The 21,628-nt window shown below is 45.0% G+C and overlaps 1 protein-coding gene across 8 annotated transcripts in view; it reads right to left on the bottom strand.

The window, feature by feature from the left end:
- Positions 1-21,628, bottom strand: part of LOC144784029 (uncharacterized) — a 517,674-nt gene that overhangs the window by 242,409 nt on the left and 253,637 nt on the right. The window lies entirely within an intron of this gene.

Consider the following 21,628-nt stretch of genomic DNA (forward strand, 5'->3'; position numbering starts at 1 on the left):
GACCCATACTCTAACAGAGATTGCAAAACCTTTCTTAATAATTGGTCATCAGCGATAGGTCCCAATCCAGTGATGGATGAAACTATTAAACTAGAATTAGAAAGGGAAATTTCAATCACAGAACTTGAGCTGGCATTAGCTGAGCTCGCAAATGGCAAAGCAGCAGGCCCTGATAAAATTCCCTTGGACCTCTACAAAATACTGGGAAAACAAATACTCCCCTACTTATTAGATCTCTTTTTAGGGGTCCAACATAATGTAACACCGCCAGAATCTTGGAAAAGCACTAATATAGTGATATTTGCTAAAAAAAAAAAAAACAAAAACATTTACCATCTTCATACTGGCCCATATCTCTTATAAACTCCGACTCAAAACTATATGCCAAGGTCATAGCCAATCGGTTGAGTCGGGTCGTTGAGAGTCTTGTCTCCCCGTGGCAGCATGGCTTTATTCCGGGAAAGGGCACTACAGATCATAGCCGTAGAGCCATTGCCCTATTTGACATCATGGGCGCCACGGGGGGCGGGATGTCGATGATCCTTCTTGATGCCGAGAAGGCATTTGACCGTGTCTCCTGGGAATTTCTATGGAACATCTTAGAACTGAATAATTTCGGGTATAAATTTATTAATGCTATAAAAACCCTATATGTAGGCCCAAAGGCAAAACTTAACATCTGTGGTTCTGAGTCGGAGTTTATTGAGATACAAAGAGGCACAAGGCAGGGATGTCCCTGCTCCCCGATATTATTTGCCCTTTATATCAATCCCCTTATTTTAAAATTACTTTCCTCACCTGTTATTCAACCTGTTACGGTGGGTCTGTTTCCAACCAAATTTTTGGCTTATGCCGATGATGTGGCCGTATTAACAACAAACCCAACTGAGGCAATTAATGAAATTGAAATAATTACTCATACTTTTGGTATTTACTCAGGTTATTCTCTTAACAGAGATAAAACAATGGTCCTTTGTACAAATAATATGATATACGAGAGCCCTTATAAAGTTAAACAGGCAACTTATCTGGGGGTTTGCATATCTTCTGACATAGATGAAATTAGCCATCTTAACTATACCCCCTTGATTAATAAGATAAAAGAAGATCTGAGAAGAGTAGACAATTTACATCTGTCTATTATCGGAAGGGCTAATTATTTAAAAATGACTATCTTCCCAAAAATACTCTACCTGTTTCGAACAATTCCGCTATTGCCCGGTGGTAACTATATTAAGACCCTTGACTCCTCCATGTCTAAGTTCATCTGGAGCTTTGGAAAGATCAGAAGAGCATTACCACTTCTAACCCTACACTTAGATAGGGGGGGGGGTAGCCATCCCTAATCTAACCTTATATTTATGGGCATCACTTATTCAACATATGGGCCCTCTGTTAAATTCTAAAACATCAATTCCTATCAATAGGGAACTTTACATCCCTTCCATTTATGAGCTTGGCCTCGGGTCCAAATGTCAGGGGCTATTCTTGAGGCAAATCGAACCATCTTACTTTAAAAAAATCAAGCTAAAAATAATTACTGATGCGTGGAAGGCTTGGAAATTTATTTCGAAACAACTAAATATTCCAAAAATAACGAAATGTACTCCCTTATGGAACAGCTCAATCCTTCCAGACTGCCTCAATGATAGCACCTCTCGCAGGTGGGAAAATTTGGGTATCAAGACAGTCGCAGATTTTATAAATCCAGGAAATGCTACCACCTTTGACTGGTTTCAACAGAAATATACTATCCCTACCACTGATTTCCTTAAATACCTCCAAGTATCTACGTCTATTCGAAATTGTGTTCCCAAAATAGAATATTGGAAAACGATCCACTAGTATAGGTACTTTGTATCAATTATTGATGGAAAATGTCAAGGATGATATGGAGCGGGTAGAGCAAGCTTGGGCTCTAAGGTTGGCTAATCCAAACATAGACATTGATCTCTCGTTAGCTCTATCGTCGAAATTATTTATTGCCTCCAACCTTAAAGCTCAATACTACAGTTATATATAATCTATATTACACACCATCAAAACTGTTCTCTTGGGCTTGCGAGCTGATGACAACTGCCCGAGATGCAAACAACCCCAAGCAAACTTAATCCATATGTTTGCTGAATGCCCCAGATTAGATTTACTAAAAAATATGCTAATGAAATTCTGGGCCCAAGTTTTTGGACGGAATATAAAAGATTCAGCTACCCTTTATGTGATGGGACATGATAACTCATTGGGGCACAGTATTGATGAACAAAGGTCTCTGTTTTTAGCAACCGCTATCCTACGTATTATTCTTGCTGCTCGCTGGAAAGACCTAGAGCCACCTACATTTCAGATGTGGCTTGGCCGCTTCCTGGCTACATACAAACAAGAGATTTCAATTTATGGAACTAGGGGTAAAAAAACTAGACTTCGAGGAAACCAGATCTGGGCCCCAATTTCAGATTGGTACAATAATGTAAATCACTTGCCCTAATTGTCATATTCTAATTCGATAGGATTACATTGTTTAAATTACTGATGATTTAAAAAATCTTTGAACTCTATAACGTAAAACATAATGAATTTTGTATATTTCCTTTTCCTTCTCTTTTTTTTTATTCTTTTCTTTTTTTCTGTATACACTTGATTTAGACATTAATATGCTTTGAAATATTGTAAATATTTTTGATAATAATGTATTATTATACCTGTTGACTGAATCTTGCTTAATAAAAAAAAACAAAAAAAAAACAAAACAAAGACATAGCAGTTGCTGTCGCCCAGTTGTCTCATTGCCTCTGTCATATATTCCTGCTTTTGCCAGAGGACGATATTACCTCCTTTGTCGGATGTATATATATATATTTTTTTCAGAGTACACCATTTACTGCCTAGGATGTCCCTGTGGTAAACGCTATATAGGGAGTACAATCAACCCCACAAAGTTAAGAATTCTAGAACACATGCGTGCCATAGCAAAAAATTATAAACCTTATCCAGTGGCACGCTACTTTGCAGAATTACATCAAAGCAACAGGGATCTGTTGAGCTTTTACTGCATTGATCAAGTGGACCATTCAGAAAGAGGGGGGGGACAGGGTGAAGGCTTTACGTACTCTGGAATCAAAATACATAATAGATCTCAAGACTATGGCACCTTGGGGGCTTAATAACGATGAAGAAGTGTGGGTCCACCTGTAAATATTGAACTTTTTTCAATCATGGAAAATACCCGATTGAGAGGCTATCGAGAAAAAAAATCTAAAGATGAAAAATAGAGTCCCAGAATACTCATTAATGAACTCATCATAGTAAATGCCAGCCTGTAACCGCAGAGACTGATCAAAATCAAGGCCCATTCAGTGCCATAAACCAACCTAAAAACAAAAGGGATAAGCCCATTCAGGGCCATAAAAGTATCATACAAGAGCAAAGGACAAGCAATGTATGTTATGATATGATACGATTTTGTTCAAAGCCAGTATTTACTGTGATAATTTTCAGTCTGTTGTCACATATTTTTAAATGGTTAACACTGAGCACTTTATTTTGAAATACGCTTTAAAAAACCACAGGAACTGTATTATTAGTAACACACTACAAGATGGCCGTTGCAAATGCAACCTAGGCACCGAATACCATTTTCCAAGTTGATGAATGTACATCATAATGTGGCTTTAAATAGCGTCACCATGTGCACACAAACTGACACTGATGATACTTTTTTAAGCGAAACGCGTCTGTTAGGGGTGAGGGGTTTGCAATAAAGCAACTTGAAAACGGATACCTGCGTGCTTGCCATCTTTTCAGCCTAGAAACACGGGGCTTTTGAAAAAAAATATATGTTTTGAGCTCTCCCTCCCTCTCTCCCCGTACACGTCGCGGGGAACGCCACCTTTCTGGGGCAGTAATATGTCAAATGACCTTCCAGCTCCGGGTACCTGCACTGTCTGGGGTTTCTTAATTAATGTTGGGACGGTGGGCTTGATAATACGTCCTTGTTAATTCCCATAGAAGCGCATGTTCTGGTGTTAACATGGGCTTCTATGGGAAATAACAAGGCCGTATTATCAAGCTCATTATCGCTGTTTTATCGGCAGTTTCTTGCCGATAAAACAGCGATAATTTTAACACCAATTCTTGATAATATGCAACTAAGTTTACTGCTAAAAAAAAGAGCTATATTTCTATGATAGTATGTAAAACTTTCCTTTTTTTTGTGCAGCAGTTGTAGCGACCCTTGACCTCTGGTAGGTCGCTCCCTATCCGCTGCAGTGCCACCAACGCTAGTGCCGGCATTGTGCTCCTCTGCTGCCTCCTCCCGCTCCTGGTGCCTTGCACTCGATCTCCATCCCTGCCGCCTCCTGCTACCATGTGCCTGTGCCCCTTCCATTGCCTTCTGTACCCTGTGTGCCTGTGCCCCTACCCATTCTGCCTTCTGTACCCTGTATGCCTGGGCCCTCGCCCGTTTCCCTTCTGTAATCCGTGTGCCTGGGTTTCCTCCCTTAATTCTGCCGCCGTTGTGCCCGCCGATTTTTCCGCCGCTGCCCCCCATGCGGCCCCGCCCCCCCTGCCCATGCGCTGCCTAGTCTTCCCGCCTCCCAGCTGACCCTCCCTCCCCACCTCCCCCTCAAAGTGCGGCCGCGCGCAGCGGGCGCACCTAAAGCAAGCCCGTCTGTGCCCGTCCACGCCTGGACCGCGCCTTGCACCAGAACCCCTGGCCCCCACACCATCGACAAAGCCCGACTCCACTACGATGCAAACACCCTCATCACTCTCAACCACAGACGGACCACCAACTGCTACAAGGCCACCCCCAAGCGCACCCACGGCCCATTCACCTGCCGGAACTGCAACTTCGCCTGCACCAACGACGCCGAGGCACCCACTACAACGGAACCCAACCGACTGAGATGCATCCTGCTCAACACCCGCTCCGCACGCAAGCACGCCGTCGAGCTCTGGGACCTACTCACACCACATTACCTGACATCGCCTTCCTGACCGATACCTGGATGAACGAAGCCTCCGCCTCAGACATCGCAGTGGCCATCCCCGATGGATACAAAATCTCCCGCAGAGATCGCACCAACGCAGTCGGAGGAGGAATCGCTATCATCCACAAGAACACCATCAAGGTCTCCACTAACACCAACGACACCCTCACCACCGCCGGACACATCCACTTGAAGATCCACACGGACCCCAAGACCACCCTCAGAGGCACCCTCGTCTACAGACCACCCGGCCCACGTCCCCAATTCTGCAACTCCATCGCCGACTTCATCAGCTCGCACGCACTGACCTCCACCAACTACATCCTGCTCGGCGACCTAAACTACCACCTGGAGAACAACAACGACAGCAACTCCTCCACCCTGATCGACAACCTCGCCACCCTTGGAATGAAACAGATCGTCACCACCCCGACCCACATCGCCGGCCACACGGTCGATGCCGTCTTCTCCTCCAGCCCCTACGTTGCCTTCAGCCACGCTTCCGAGCTCACCTGGACCGACCACAACTGCGTCCACTTCACCTTCCAGAAACCCATCACCCACCACCGCACCCCACAGGTCCCCTGCCGACGCTGGGGCAAAGTCACCAGAGAACTACTAGAAACACACCTCGCGCACATACCCACCGAACTGCCCCACCGACCCCGATGAAGGAGCCCGCACCATCAGACTCTGGATGGGAGACTGTGCCAACACCGTAGCACCACTGAGACAACCCACCGACAGAGACACCAGCCAGAGAGCCAGCTAGCTGGTTCACCCTGGACCTCCTGGCATCCAAACGCACCTGCCCAAAACTCGAAAACACCTGGCTCAGTGATAGAACGCCCGCCAACCGCACAGCCCACAAAGACGCCATCCGCAACCATCACCACCTCATCAGGACCACCAAAAGAGACTCGTTCAAAGACCGCCTCGACAACAACGCCCACAACAGCAAAGAGCTCTTCAACATCGTGAAAGAACTCTCCAACCCCAGCTCCTGCACCAACGACATTCCGCCCTTGCAAGCCCTGTGCGACACCCTAGCTGCCTTCTTCCACCGCAAGATCACGGACATCCACAACAGCTTCAACCCCCCGCGGCACCCCACGGACCTCGCCGCGTCGAACACCCCGAACCCTACCCACCATGACCCTCTGACCACATGGACCAATGTGAGCACCGAAGACATAATCAAGACCATGAACACCATCGACTCAGGCTCCTCGTCCGACCCTCTACCTCACCACAACACCAACAAAGCTGACAGCCTCATCGCACCCCACCTACGCAACATCATCAACCTCTCCTTCGGAACCGCCACCTTCCCAGAGAGCTGGAAACACGCTGAGATCAACGCCCTACTAAAGAAACCCAAGGCGGACCCGAGCGACCTCAAGAACTTCCGGCCAATCTCCCTGCTTCCATTCCCAGCTAAAGTCATCGAAAAGATCGTCAACACCCAGCTCACCCGCTACCTAGAAGACAACCCCATCCTGGACCCCTCCCAGTCAGGCTTCCGCAGGAACCACAGCACCGAGACCGCCCTCTTCGCCGCCACAGACGACATCAGAATCCTACTCGACAACGGCAAGACAGCAGCCCTCATCCTCCTGGACCTCTCCGACGCCTTCGACACCGTCTGCCACCGCATACTACGCACACACCTCTACGACGCAGGGATCAGAGACAGGGCCCTGGACTGGACCACCTCCTTCCTCGCCAACAGAACCCAGAGAGTCCGCCTCCCCTGTTCCATTCCGTAACCACCAAAACCATCTATGTGGTCCCGCAGGGATCCACACTCAGTCTAACGCTGTTCAATGTCTACATGGCTCTTCTCGCCCGCATCACCAGACTACACAACTTCAACATAATCTCCTACACCGACGACACCCAGCTGATCCTCTCCCTCACCAAAGATCTCCTCATCGCCAAATCCAACTTGCACCAGGGTATGAAAGCCGCCGCCAATTGGATGGAGGCAAGCAGGCTGAAACTGATTGCGGACAAGATAGATATCCTCATCCTTGGGCCCAACCCCTCAGCATGGGACGACTCCTGGTGGTCAACATCACTGGGAACCCCACCTGCACCTACAAACCACGCAAGCAACCTAGGGGTCATCCTCGATTCCAAGCTCAGCATGTCCAACCAAGTCAACGCAGTCTCCTCCTCCTGCTTCAACACCCTTTTCATGCTCCGCAAGATCTGCAGGTAGATCCAGATGGACAAACGGAAAACCATCACCCAAGCCCTTGTCAGCAGCCGACTCGACTACGGAAACACCCTCTACGCCGGAGCCCCGTCCAAACTCATCAACAGACTCCAAAGAATCCAGAAGGCCTCCGCACGCATGATCCTAGACGTCCCGCGCCGAGACCTCTTCACCCCCCACCTGAGAGACCTGCACTGGCTCCCCATCGACAAAAGAATCACATTCAAACTTATGATCCACGCACACAAGGCACTCCACAACACCGTCCCAGCCTACCTCAACGACAGACTCTCCTTCTACACACCCAAAAGGAAATTCCGCTCCACCGATCTGTCCCTGGCCGCCATCCCACGAATCCACAGAACCACCTCCGGGGGCAGGTCCTTCTCCCACCGCGCCGCCAAGACATGGAACTCCCTCCCTCTCTTCCTACGACACACCGCAGACCTCCCGGTCTCCAGAAGACTGCTCAAGACCTGGCTCTTCAACCACTAACTGCAGCCCCCTTCCCCCCCCCCCCCCCCAGCGCCTTGAGACCCTAGCGGGTAAGTAGAGCGCTTTACAAACCCCTGATTGATTGATTGATTGAATCATACGGTGTTGTCCTGCTTCTGGATTATTAGAACCTTGTGTAAGATTTTTCCATTCATACCTTCCCAAGCATGGAAACCGGTGGCCTTGGCATTAATCACATCTAAGATTGATTACTGCAACATACTGTATCTGGACATCAACAAGAAAACTCTTGCTAAATTATAAGTGGTGCAAAATTCAACAGACAGGCTTACACTAGGCATTTCCTCAAACAGGGCAGACTCTAATGGAGTGCATGATCCTCACTGTCTCCCAGTATAGAAGTGGTGTATTGTTCACAAAGCACGGTATTGTGCGAGTCTGGGAGGAATCAAATCCATGCTTCAGTGGTATTCACCAAGTAGACTCCTTTGATCAGCAAGCCACGGCTTAGTGGTTACCCCAGACTGTGCAGGAAAAGATGGGATGGCAAAGCTTCTTCGTTTACTGTGGCTAAGCTCTGGAATACCCTCATCTGACCAGCAGAAAGCTTTATATGCCATTTAGTAAGGCCTCAAAAACATGTCTCTTTTCTGTGTGACCGAATATTAGCCCATTCTGATCTGGAGATGGGCCGGTATACTTTTGGGATTGGCAATCAGTACTTTGCTGCCCTTGGGCAATTGGTTGTGCTACATACATTTATATCATATCATACCATTGGAATTTTGTTTCACAAAACTTCATATAATTTTGCATGAACTTTGTGAAATTTCAAGAAATTTTGCAAAATAACATTTTACAAATTCATTCACACTTTCACACACCAACATATTTATTGCTTATGCTAAAGAGGCTATTTACTGCATGTTATCCTCAGCTTCTTATAATTATTTTAAGGAAGATCAACTCAGTCACAATTCAGCTGGGGGGTTGTTTTAAAAGTATTTCTTTACACAAAGGCAATGGACCCTCTGTAATGAAACAACAAATTAATAATCTAATTATCAAACCACAAGAATAAATGTTAAGTTTGCAGACTCAACTTTTACCTTTTTCCTAGGACAAAACACAGCTCACCATATTAACCCCAGCAGCATTTGGATATCTAGGTTAAACTGATTAAATTATCTTACTGCATCCCATAAAAGCATGGCAGTAGAAGAGGACTGCTGGTCTCATTCAGTGTATTCATATCCATTTTTTCTTACCAATCAGAGGTAGTGTCTAGATTGAACCATAACATTTCCACTTCTATTGCTACATGGTGTCTTAGGGCCATCCATAGTGGTGTCTCCAGCTAGCTCCTGACTAGCAGACCGAACATGGTCTTCATGTTCATTCTTCTTCACTCGGGCACCGGTCTCAAAGACACTACCTCTATTGTTATTTGGCTCTACGTATAAAAGTGAATAGGAGAGAGAGATGGAATTACATGGAAAATGGTGTCAGAGATAGAAAGGAGAACTGAATCAAAGAGAAGGTATTACAAAAATGGTTGCGTAGGTGGGGTGCGAAGAAGCGTTATTTGAACACTGTTATTTCTTACTGTCAAACCTCCATAATCTCTGAGATCTAGCCTTTAGCCCACAACCTGTATCATATGTCTTTCTCCTTTGCATTTTTTTACAAAATTGTGTCTATGTTTCATGTATGTACCACGTATGCATGGTATTGATATTCAATAATTGTATATTCCCAACATCACAGATATGAGTCAGCTCTATAGAGAAATACATTTTAACTGCAAGGCCTTGTGCTACTTCTATGACACACTTGACAACGGCTACAACTTCTAACTCACTTTTTTATTTCTGTGATAACTGAGGCAAAAAATGACACAATGCTCTGTCTGCAGGTAGAGAGGACATACCAACTTCACAGCCATGTCTATTAGGACCTCTGGTATCTTCCCCAAGCATAGTTCAGCCTACTGCATAAACTCTGCAAGGCTAGCTGTATATCTTCTCCATCTGACGTCTCATCAGAGCAAATTTTAGTTACTAGCATTTATGGCCCAGGATATGTAGAAAATATATCTAAACAAATATTTTGGTTGCTTTCTATTTTGTGGGAAGATAAAGAGAGGATTACAAAGGGTATCAAATGATAGATAAAGGGAGAAGAGCAAAGAAAATGAGGTTGGTAAAAGAGAAGAGGAACAGGAACATAAGAATTGGGAAGTAGTAGTTCTAGATATTAAACAGAGAGAGAAGAAAATAAGGTGTAATGAGCGAGGAGGTTATGTAGGTGTTATGGGTACAGAAAAGAGTAGGGAATGAATTGCAAGAAAATATGAGAAATCAGAAGAAGAGAGGAGCGAGGGAGGAAAGGAGGCAGTGTAAACCAATACTTAATAATTAAGGTTTTGCAAAATGTCCCATTTTCACCATGTTGTTTTATTATCTTGGGGGAGGAAACCCACCCAGGCCCCACTTGTGGTCATTAGGCATGCTTCACTATGTTTGCCCCTCCACAAAGCTTGAAGTCTGGTATAACAAAACTACCCAGGAAGGTTTGGTTCTCAGTACACCCTGTCGGACAGGGCCATTTTGCTGTGCATTTGTTGTCTTAACAGCCACCTTCAGTCATGTTGGAAAAGGACAAATATTCAGTAAATCGGCAGGGAGGAACATGAGTGGAAAATACCTTAATGTGTTGATTTTGTGCAATCTAATTCCAGGCTCCAGATTAAGGTGCCATCAGAATAGAGATAGCGCCAGATGTTCAGACATGTAAAAGCATGAAGTAAGGATATCTACTTGCCCTTTGATTATTTACAGGTGGTGAATCTTGAGGTTTTATCAATTAGGACCCAGCATTTTGCTCAGAAATTGGGGTAGCACATATTCCTAAAATTTGTAATGCAGATCTTCCAGTGATTACAAATCCGCCAGAATACTTTCCAGTGATCAACGGACAACTTGATGAACTATCATGTTGGCAATTTGATTGAGATTAATGACTCTTAAATCAAGATAATGATGATTCTGAAAATCCGAGATAAATTTACGTGGGAGTACTAATCTGAAAGCTGACTAAGCATGGGAGCAAAATCCGTTCCGCTCGCGGATTTTTCGGATTTTCGGTAAATCCGCAATCCGCGAACTCTCGCGGATGTGGCGAAAATCCGAAAATCCGCGCGCGGCGGATTTTTTGCTTGTGTTCGCACTGCTCGCGGGCCGCGGAGCGGGCAGCAACAATCTCGCACTCGCGAAATTACAAAAATTACAATTGGGGAGGGGTGAAGGAAGTGACCCAGTCTCCAACTTCCTCTTCCTGTCCAGCAAGCTCCTCCCATTGCTTAGTCCATTTCCTGGCCACTTTGAATTCGATCTTGACTGGGAAGGATTACTTTTTGTGGATGCTGCTGGAGATTTGGCTTTGAGGCCTTTTGGATTACTTTTGGATTCGAAATTTGATTTCACAAGTAAGTTGATAAGTTGATGTTGTTTGTTTGTGGTGATTTTTGTGTGTGTTTTTTTACTTTTTGGGGTGGGGTTGGGGGCTGGCTATGTTGGTGGGAGGCCATTTTGAGGCATGGTTCTGCAGGTCCTGGCCATGTGGATGGGGTCAAGCGGCAATTTTGAAGTCAGGCAGTGTGCTTTGTGCCCTAGGGCTACCCAGTCTGCTCTGATTTTTTTCATTATGCCAAGGCGAAAATCGGATTTAAAAAAAAAAAAATTGCCTGTGTTCGCACTGCTCGCGTCCCGCGCAGCAACAATCTCGCACTCGCGAAATTGTAAAAATTACAATTCTGCACATGAGTTGAAAACTACCAGGCTTAGTTATGGGTGCATGCATGATACAACTGTTTTTTTTAATTTTAACATTATTCTGGCCAGGGCAAGGATGGCATTGGATTGTTGTGATTTTTGTGTGTTTTACGACTTTTTGGGGTGGTGTTGGGGGCTTGCTATGTGGGTGGGGGCCATTTTATTGCCTGGTCCCGTGTGGGTGGGGGTCTGGTGGCCATTTTTAAGCCAGTTTGGGTGCTTTGTGCCATAGGCCTGCACCCAGTGTGCTGTGATTTTATCATGCCCAGGAGGCCCAGGCCAGAATACGTCTGTTCGTGGATTTTGCTGGTTTTTCGCCACGTTCGCGTCGTGAAGCAACAATCTCGCACTCGCGAAATTGCAAACATTGCAATTCTGCACCAGAAAACCACCAGCAGGCAGCCTAAACCTTCTGAAACTTGATGGATGGCATTGGATTGTGGTGATTTGATTGGTGTTGTGTTTTTTGATTTTTTGGAGTAGGGGTTGGGGGCTGGCTATGTTGGTGGGGGCCATTTTGAGGCATGGTCCTGGCCATGTGGATGGGGGTCAAGTGGCCATTTTGAAGGCAGGCAGTGAGCTTTGTGCCATAGGCCTGCACCCATTTTGCCTTGCTTTCACCCATTTAGCCCAGGGGGAGTCAGTGGTACATGAAACTATACCCCTCTCTGTGTGTGCTCTCTTGGATCAATGTTAAATTCCTGTTTCCCAAAAATTTAGCAAATCCTAATTTTGAAATTTCCATATTGTGTGGTGTGCATGTGTGTATTCACTCACCGGAGCTTGAAAACTGGTGCGGTACTCTGCTTTGCTGTTGCTGGAACTCCTCCTCATATATTTTGACTTGTGCTGCTAAAACGGAGTCGACGCTCAAACAACATCTCTTCGTGGTGCTGCCTCCCCTTGACTCGCTGGTGTGAGCGTGAGCTGCACTCCGCACGCTCTGCCTGTCGCTCCCAGCTTGAGTCAGAAGGGTAGAGGCCAGGGTGTGCACTGAGAGCGGACCTAGCCTGGGGGACTGCGAGGACCAGGATTCCTAGCTGGGATCAGCTGGTTCCTCTTCCCCCAGGCGAACCGCCCACGGACACGCCCCCAACGAGCTGAATATAGCTTCGTGACACCCGCTTCGCGGGCGCCACTCACCGGAGCTTGAAAACTGGTGCGGTACTCTGCTTTGCTGTTGCTGGAACTCCTCCTCATATATTTTGACTTGTGCTGCTAAAACGGAGTCGACGCTCAAACAACATCTCTTCGTGGTGCTGCCTCCCCTTGACTCGCTGGTGTGAGCGTGAGCTGCACTCCGCACGCTCTGCCTGTCGCTCCCAGCTTGAGTCAGAAGGGTAGAGGCCAGGGTGTGCACTGAGAGCGCACCTAGCCTGGGGGACTGCGAGGACCAGGATTCCTAGCTGGGATCAGCTGGTTCCTCTTCCCCCAGGCGAACTGCCCACGGACACGCCCCCAACGAGCTGAATATAGCTTCGTGACACCCGCTTCGCGGGCGCCACTCACCGGAGCTTGAAAACTGGTGCGGTACTCTGCTTTGCTGTTGCTGGAACTCCTCCTCATATATTTTGACTTGTGCTGCTAAAACGGAGTCGACGCTCAAACAACATCTCTTCGTGGTGCTGCCTCCCCTTGACTCGCTGGTGTGAGCGTGAGCTGCTCTCCGCACGCTCTGCCTGTCGCTCCCAGCTTGAGTCAGAAGGGTAGAGGCCAGGGTGTGCACTGAGAGCGCACCTAGCCTGGGGGACTGCGAGGACCAGGATTCCTAGCTGGGATCAGCTGGTTCCTCTTCCCCCAGGCAAACCGCCCACGGACACGCCCCCAACGAGCTGAATATAGCTTCGTGACACCCGCTTCGCGGGCGCCACTCACCGGAGCTTGAAAACTGGTGCGGTACTCTGCTTTGCTGTTGCTGGAACTCCTCCTCATATATTTTGACTTGTGCTGCTAAAACGGAGTCGACGCTCAAACAACATCTCTTCGTGGTGCTGCCTCCCCTTGACTCGCTGGTGTGAGCGTGAGCTGCACTCCGCACGCTCTGCCTGTCGCTCCCAGCTTGAGTCAGAAGGGTAGAGGCCAGGGTGTGCACTGAGAGCGCACCTAGCCTGGGGGACTGCGAGGACCAGGATTCCTAGCTGGGATCAGCTGGTTCCTCTTCCCCCAGGCGAACCGCCCACGGACACGCCCCCAACGAGCTGAATATAGCTTCGTGACACCCGCTTCGCGGGCGCCACTCACCGGAGCTTGAAAACTGGTGCGGTACTCTGCTTTGCTGTTGCTGGAACTCCTCCTCATATATTTTGACTTGTGCTGCTAAAACGGAGTCGACCCTCAAACAACATCTCTTCGTGGTGCTGCCTCCCCTTGACTCGCTGGTGTGAGCGTGAGCTGCACTCCGCACGCTCTGCCTGTCGCTCCCAGCTTGAGTCAGAAGGGTAGAGGCCAGGGTGTGCACTGAGAGCGCACCTAGCCTGGGGGACTGCGAGGACCAGGATTCCTAGCTGGGATCAGCTGGTTCCTCTTCCCCCAGGCGAACCGCCCACGGACACGCCCCCAACGAAATGTACGAATACCGTATCGCTTACCGCGACGCGGGACGCGCGCGGGAACAAGCGCGGGGATAAGCCCGGGCAAAGGGCGGGCCGTCTGAGGCCGTCCGAGGACGAACTAGGACGGGACGGGCCACCTTACTAACCATCTGCTCCTGGTAAGCCTATTCCTCATTTCACTTGTTCCCCCACCAGTGCTAAATACTCACTCTAAACCAACGAGTGACTTGAAGTAAGTAAATACTAACAGAAATCGTGGTAGTCAAAGCAATGGGTATAAAAAAATTACGATCCAGGACTCTCTTTATGAAACGTATGGGTACGGAGGACGCTGTTCGCAAATCAACCGATAAATCGATAAAACAAGGTCGCATTACACGGACCCCGGCCATTACTGAATATTTCTCTTCTTTGGCATCTAAAGACGAAATTGATAAAAAATTTCTTCTGGAAGAAGAAATACCAAATTCACTATTGGTTACAGGGTCAGAAGTATGTGTGCTATCTAAACTTGGGCCAGTTCCAAAATTGAATTTAAGTGACATTGTTTTTGACAAACTGCAAAAGTCCTTCAATAATTCCAAAAATTTACAAATCCAGGGTCATGAGGAAAATCAGCTAACATCTTCAACACCAAAAAAATGCCCAGGAAATACCTGTCATCTAGAAGAACTTTGTGCAAATAACTCAAAGATAACACAAAACCAACATGAGACAAAAACAACTAACAGTTCCCCTTTGCAAAAAAATCTAACTAATCCTCAAACTCTTGAATCATCGGTAGACCCTTTTCTGATAAAAACCAATTACACAGCTAACATAGTTACACCAATGTCAAAAGCCTTGATTTCCCTACATGACATACTTGAGTCTGTTCTTTCCTTTCTAGGGAACATACTAGAAAACTCAGACCAAACGCTGGATGTACAAATCGGAATCCTTAAGCATTTGGTTGAGGAAAAAAGAAACGGAAAGAACCCCCTGAACTGGGGGAAAACCCAATGAAGTACAATGATAATGATCAAAGGAATTACACAAGTCACAAAAACTGTGTAAAAGACCTAGAAAAAAATGATTGTGGTACACAAACATCAGTAATCCCGAAACAAAAAAAGGAGAAGTTAATACGACAATATGAAACACCGATATTCTCCCTGAAAAGACTCTTCAAAGAAAAACCTACTAAAGACAAACATTATCCAATTTTTACAAAGGTAAAGAAATCGGATACAACGAAGGATGAAGACTTGGATGAAAATAACAAAAAAGTTACTTCTAATAAAACATCTGAAAAGGAAAAAGGAGAAAAAACAAATAAATCTATAAATATTGACCGAGTAGAAGGAAAAAGAAAGAGGAAGAAACCAATAAGATGCATACATAGGAAAAATAATCGCAAGCTAAAATTCCAAAAATTAATGACTGCTAACAATAATCAAGAAGCACTAGAAATTGAACCATCTAAACCTGGAGCTATGGTTAATATGGAAACTAGTTAAAAAAAAAGAGAAGAGAAATTGAAACAACTAGATCCGGCTGCAAAGGATTTTGTCTCGCATAATGTCCCTGAAGCACTACAACTCCAAAGCACGATCAAAAGTGCGAACAAAGGAGAAAACCAACTTGGAGCAGGAACATCAGACTCCAGAACAATTCAATTTGAAGAACTCTTTCCAACGGACTTAGCACCATTAAACAGAAGAAGAATTATTAATCTTCTCCACCATATCAAACCCCTGAAATCGATGAATAGCAATGAGATCGACCTAGTAATCTTTCCACAAAAGGATAACAACAAAATAGCTACAGTAACCTTCTGGTCAAACGTTATACCTGGAATCATAATCAGTGAAAAGGAAACACTACACAAACATGGATACGACGTCTATTTAAGAAGGGATCTCAAAGACAACAGATTTCCCCCTAGATATGACGATCAAATATGGAAAATTTCCAACTCGCACCCCAGAAATCCTCTGGGAGAAACTGATGTGTCCCAAGCAACGCACTCAGGAATTAAGTACTCTGGGAAAGACTTTTTGAAGGTAAAACTGGAAAATGGTGAAAGGTTAGTTTGGCAACAAGATTTAAAGGGAAAGGAATATAGAGAAAGCATCAGATCTTGGTCATGGGTATCTGAGAATTTGAACAGTAATAAATGTACATCATGTTTGGGACAACCTGTTTAGCAATGGTCTCAAAATTCTATCATGGAATATAGCGGGGATAACTAAGATCAAACTAATGGAAGCTACAAGTAACCACCCGGACGTCCTAATGCTACAGGAAACCTGGGAAACACAATCATTTTCGCAAAAAAACTATTACGTATATGATATCCCCGCCACAGCATCCACTCGTGGCCATGCAAAGGGTGGTCTGGCCATATTATTGAAGGAGGATTATATGTGGGCCCAGGAAATCATCCAGACCAAATCACAAAACCTGCAATGCCTAAAAATCCTTCTAAAAACACATGATGAAGTAACGAAACAATCATTTCTGCTATTCAACGTATATGCCCCTCCGGGCAAGAACTACGATAATATCTTTTTAGCAATCATGGAATCCATCATTCAAATTATTGAAGATCAATTATGCATTTCATATTTAATAGCAGGTGATTTAAACAGCAAAATTTCAAATGCAGAAATTAGAAAATGGATGTTACTTTATGAGGACGTACTTGCTGAGTCCTTAGTCCCACAATTTCCAAAGGGTGCAAAATGTGATAAAAGAGGGAAGCTATTATTATCGACACTTCCTTCCATAAGAGGTGTAATCCTGAACGGAAATATAGAAGGAGACATTCCTGCATCAAATACCAGACAGGGTAATGGAAACTCATCCATTATTGACTATATTATCTGTAATATGAATTTAAAGGAGAGTGTTACCCACCTAAAAATTCAGTTAAGCCAAGAGAGCGACCATGCTCTGTTAATTTTAAAAACTGAATGGAGGACTCAAACAGCTACCAGTAGGCAGTTAATATTTCATAGAAGCACTGTTGTGGTAAATAGTGCCCGAAGAAGAATTTTCTGGAGCTCGAAAGTATTGGATAGAATATCGACCCTAATCGAACAGAAAGATCTCCTATCAGAAATTATTTTGGATGATCCAATAGAAAATTTCGAGCTCATTATTAATAAGCTAAAAAATCTACTATTGGACAAACTGGAATGTGCCCCTAAAGGTGTGAATAATGGGAACAATGGCCGCAATAAAAATAACACACAAAATACCCAATCATCTATAATTAAGAAAAAATTGAACAGACTAGTACGTGCCCAATATCTGAACCACTCTATGACAATTAAGAAATAAATAAATAAACTAAAAAATAAACTCAGAAGAAAAAAGCAAAAAAGAAAAAAAGAAAATCAAGATCGAAATTGGGTGGATATTCAAGAAGCGGCAAAAGATCTGAATTCCCGGAAATACTGGTCTCTTGTAGCTAAATTAACTGGTACAAAAAAAAAGTTACAAGCAATACCTGTTACTCCAAAGGACTGGGAAACTTATCTAACAGACTTATATAAAGCAAACCCGATTAACTTTGAGGGGAAAAGCACAGAACAAGGCACTGGAGACGTTGACCCATATATATACAGAGTTACAGCTATCTCAGTGGAATGGAACATAAGAAAAGCAAGGAAAACATGAGCTTCTGGTCCAGACCAGATCCCAATAAAGATCTACCAGGCAAATCCAATGGAATGGAGTAAATTGTTAACAAATCTATTCAACCATATTTTTAACACTGGTCAAATACCTATATCTTGGCAGGGAAGTACCATCATCCCAATATATAAAAAGGGAAGCAGGACAACCGCAGGAAACTATCGCCAATTCGCCTTAATGGATGCTGCGGGAAAAATATTCGCAGCAGAGGTGTTACAAAGATTAAAAGAATGGGCTTTTTCATTGAACAAAATTCCCATGTTTCAAGCTGGCTTTCGGCCAAAACATTCTGTAACGGACAACATTGCTATAATACAAACAATATTAGATAAATACGTAACTGGTAAATCCCAGCCAGTATACGCGGTGTTCGTAGATTATTCAACGGCGTTTGATCGAGTAGATCGCCCTACTCTATGGTATAAACTCAAGGAACTTGGCATTCCAGATTTACTACTCCGAACTATAGTGAACCTCCACACTGATACCTGGTGCCAGGTCCAAATGGGAGGTGAACAGGGATTAACAGAAAGGATAAAAACATCTAATGGCCTAAAGCAAGGGTGTCTCTTGGCCCCACTATTATTTTCCTTATACCTCAGCGATCTACCTAAGCAATTACTTCAAGGTTCAAATCTGTCCCCTAAAATTGCTAAACAAAATATACAAGTGCTACTCTACGCCGATGACATCGTGATGTTTGATCTTACTCCCTATGGTCTGCAACAATCCTTGGACATTCTTCATGATTACTCAAAAACTAACTTTTTAGTCCCCAATTTAAACAAAACAAAAATTGTGGTTTTTTCAAGGAAGAAATCTATTGTTAAATATAGATGGAGTATAGGTGGAGAGAAGATAGAAACAGTAAGCGAATATCCATACTTAGGCAGGATTCTCTCAAAAAATATCACGAATCAAAGTCATATAGAAAATCTAATGAGGAAGTCAGAGGTGCATACTGAGGCCCTCTTAAGGCTATATCAGACAACTGGGAATCGGCATTTCTCCTCTTTAATAAAAATATATAAAACAAAAATTCCTCCCGTTTTGTCATATGCAACAGAATACATTCCAATGACACAATGGTCCTTTATGGATCGTAAGGAGGGGAACATTTTAAAAAGGATAATGAAAGTATCTGACTCTACACCAGTTCAAGCGTTACGTATAGAATTTTCGATCACGAGCTCCTATGCCACGGCGGTAGCAAATGTAATTAGGTGGAGCTACAATCTACTCCATGCAAAAGAGGGCACATTAAGATATCTGCTGAGTCAAGAAATGTTTGAGGATGCATCAAAAAATCAAACGTTTTTAAAAAATATGAAAAATATTCTTCAAATGGCAGAGATCACCCCGGAAATGCTAAAAGGCTGGACAAATGCTCAAATGAAACTTTTTCTAAAATGCTTCACTCCGAAGCTAAGCTATCAACTAGACTACCAACATTGTAAAAAATTGTCTACATACAAATCTTTTGTAGACTCCCTGGAATACAAACAAAAACAACCATATATTGGGTTTTCATTGTCACATGGCCCAAGGAGGACGATTACCTTGCTAAGACTGGGCACCTTACCCACACTAACTTACACAGTAAAATGGCAGCCAGGGGGATCCTCGATTTGTCCCCTGTGTGAGGGGGGAGACCAAACCTTAGAGCACCTGTTGTACGTATGCCCCAGTTTAAGGGTAACTACTGCACGGAAAAGATACCTCGCTCCGATCTATCGATCTTGTAGAATTACCCGAGTGAATGAACTAATGGATTTGTGTAAACAGCCTCCAAATGAATTTGTTTGCTATAACTTTTATAAATTTCTTAAATCTTTTTTAACATTGTATTGATTGAAATGTGCAAATACTTCTTAAAAAACTTTCTTTTTCCTATTGTTGTAAATGTAAATTTGTGGTCCTCTGTTGAGTACCTATACAAATAAAAACTTTTTGACTTTTTGACTTTGTGTGTATTCATAAATGCCTACTTGTAAACTATTTATTGAAGCGCTACATATGCAACATATATTTACTGATGTTCCTCTGTCTTCGTTTGCTTTTAGGTGCACAAAGTCAATAACTCCGCATCATCGTTGAGCATCAGTGCCAGGAAGAAGTCCTGCTGCGGCCTGTTGTTCCGACATCTGAAGAAGATGGCTCCAAAAAGAGGTGCCCGTAGCTCCTCTTGCAAGAAAAATGTCTCTACTAAGGAGAAGAAGAAGCAAGTGGCACCACTTACCAAGGAGACTGGTGGCTCGACCACTACATTTTGGGGGAAAAAGCAAAGGCCCACCATGAGTGCTGCACAGGTAGCCTGTTTAGTAGTTCAATCACCAACGACCAGTGATGTTGGCTCATCGCAAGAAAGTAGCAGCACACCATCAACACAGGTTGTAACTCATCTCACAAGTACTATTCAACAACCAAAGCCGCAACAACAACTGCATGGGCTACTAGTACAAGCACAAGTACATGCGCAAGGAGCTGTCCGAGAAGGAGCTGTCCGAGAAGGAGCTGGCCGAGAAGGAGAAGGCCGAGAAGGAGAAAGCCGAGAAGGAGAAAGCCGAGAAGGAGAAGGCCGAGAAGGAGAAGGCCGAGAAGGAGAAGGCCGAGAAGGAGAAGGCCGAGAAGGAGAGGTCCATGGAGAGTTGCAAGTAGAGGTCAGTGAAGAGGCCCATGTAGCGGCGCATGGAGTGGTGCAAGTGCCCACAATGGTTGTTCTTCCAGAAGTAGGGGCACAGGAGGAAATTCACTTTGGAGCCGGGGTATCATGTCAGGAAACGAAGGCATTCCTCCTGATGATTCATTTTCTCCCAGCTCCCCACCAAGGAAAAGATCAAGGAGTGTGTGTAGAAGTTCCTCTTCAAGCCCCGCTCCATCAGATGATGATCTGGATCTAGATTGGCAACCATCTCCGACGTCTGAGAGGGAGGCACACCATGAGCTGCGAAAGGTATCAAATGTTAAAAGGAAGGGCCCCGGAAAGCTCATACTTATGGATCCGAACGTTGGACTTGATGAAGTGGTGCATTCTGATGTTGTTGAACAGGATGACAGCAATGACCTAGTCATCACACACGTCATTCCAGCCACACCGGCCATGCAGCAGACAGACATTTATACCCTATCCCGACGTCATGCTGAGCGTGACCCTGGCGACGTGGCACTGGTAGCACCACCAACGCAGTCAAGTAGTACAACAAGTTCAACAAAACCTACAGCTCCCATATTTTCTCCCCAGAGGGGGACTCCATCCAGCTCGACTCCCTCAAGTAGGGTTGCTGCAATAATTGCACAACCCAGTAGATGTCTGCAAGGCTCATCCACCACTGCTTCATCTGGCATTGGCAGTATCATCTCGTGCGTCAAAACCAGAAGTTTCCAGTCCCCAGTTTGGAACTTTTTTAGTGTCCATGCAAAGTATGATAACATAGCCTTTTGTTGCATTTGTAAGACTAGAGGTAGCCGTGGTAAGACTGGTACCAACTATGGAACCGGAGGCCAGATAGGTCATCTTCAAAGAAAGCACGCTGTCGTATGGTTTGCGCACCTAGCAAACATCAAGGGAAAGCAATCCCAAAGGGCAAGTGGCCAAAATATACCCATACTAGGTGTTTCATCTGAAGATGACGGGGAGGTAGAAGAAGCGTCAGACATTTGTCTGGTTGCACCCAGTACCCCTGGCAGCACCACACCCTCCGGAACACATAGGAGGCACACTGAGAGTCTGGGAGACACACCAATGCGGAAAATGTCAACACTGAGCAGAAGTGGGTCGAAGAAGGCATCAGCATCATCCAGTAAATTTGTCCAGCGCACCATTTCAGCCATGTTCTCCTCAGATGCGCAATTTCAACGCAACCACCCCACTGTACGCCTGTATAACACTAAGCT

Source organism: Lissotriton helveticus, chromosome 10, assembly GCF_964261635.1.
Source record: "Lissotriton helveticus chromosome 10, aLisHel1.1, whole genome shotgun sequence".
Taxonomy (NCBI): domain Eukaryota; kingdom Metazoa; phylum Chordata; class Amphibia; order Caudata; family Salamandridae; genus Lissotriton; species Lissotriton helveticus.